The 931-nt window shown below is 47.2% G+C and overlaps 1 pseudogene; it reads right to left on the bottom strand.

The window, feature by feature from the left end:
• Positions 1-65: 65 nt before the first annotated feature.
• Positions 66-931, bottom strand: part of LOC116096570 — a 1,742-nt pseudogene continuing 876 nt past the window's right edge.

Here is a 931-nt window from a genome sequence, read left to right as displayed (position 1 = left end):
CTATGGCTAATGCACAACAGAGGTCCAAGGGAACAGAGACCAGTTGGAGGGAAGTGGCAATCCAGTCATTGCACATCAGAGGCGCTGGGCTCCTCGGAACCCCCTTCATCGCTGTCATCATCGCAATGGAAGATGTCTTTGAACAGGAAGTCTTGTTTGGGAGCCGAGGGTGTTTGGATCTGCCTGCCTTTTTTCTCCATCTTCTTGTCTAACTTTTCCCTCAGCAAAGGCAGACTGTTCTCATATAAGTAGTCAATGATTTCCTATCTTGCACTAGCAAGATCTTCCCAATCTATTTCATTAGCATCATTCACATTTAGTTCATACAACCTTTCAATAAGGGTGATTTTGGCCTGCAGGGCATTGACCCCACGATACACGAACCCACCATGGGTCATCCTTTTGGTAAGAATCTCTGTCCACTTACTTTTGCACTGCATCCAGTTCCGGGTCTCCACTCTAGCTTCCACCTCCACCCATGATATGCCCTTGTAGAGTTTTTCCTGGACAATTGACAGGCGGCCTTCAGGGTCTTCCTGGAGTCTAGAATTCAGCTCTCTTAACTCCTGGGGAGACATCCTCTTCAGGATCACGTTCTCCACAACCTTGATTAGCCTCTGGGTTTCTGCCTTACTCCAAGCACCATGGTTTCTATTACCACCAATCTGAGAGAACTTGAGGGCGACTGAGAGGCTGCTTCGGGCACCATGGCCCCAATCTTTTTCCAGTCGTTTCCATGGAGGGAATGGTACACCTTCAGCTTCTTAGTATCTTCTTCATTGTACCTGCCTTTGTAGTTATTCACATCAAATATCTTCTTTGCGCGATAGTATACAAGCTTCCAGGGTCGAGCGATGCCATTTCCAATATGCAGTCTGAAGGCATGCTTCCGTTTTAGGTTGGTGATCAGAGACTTTTCGTTTGGGTATCT

Source organism: Mastomys coucha, chromosome X, assembly GCF_008632895.1.
Source record: "Mastomys coucha isolate ucsf_1 chromosome X, UCSF_Mcou_1, whole genome shotgun sequence".
In the NCBI taxonomy this organism is placed as follows: domain Eukaryota; kingdom Metazoa; phylum Chordata; class Mammalia; order Rodentia; family Muridae; genus Mastomys; species Mastomys coucha.
Note: the sequence above shows the minus strand (reverse complement) of the source record. Positions and strands in the feature narration are given on the sequence as shown.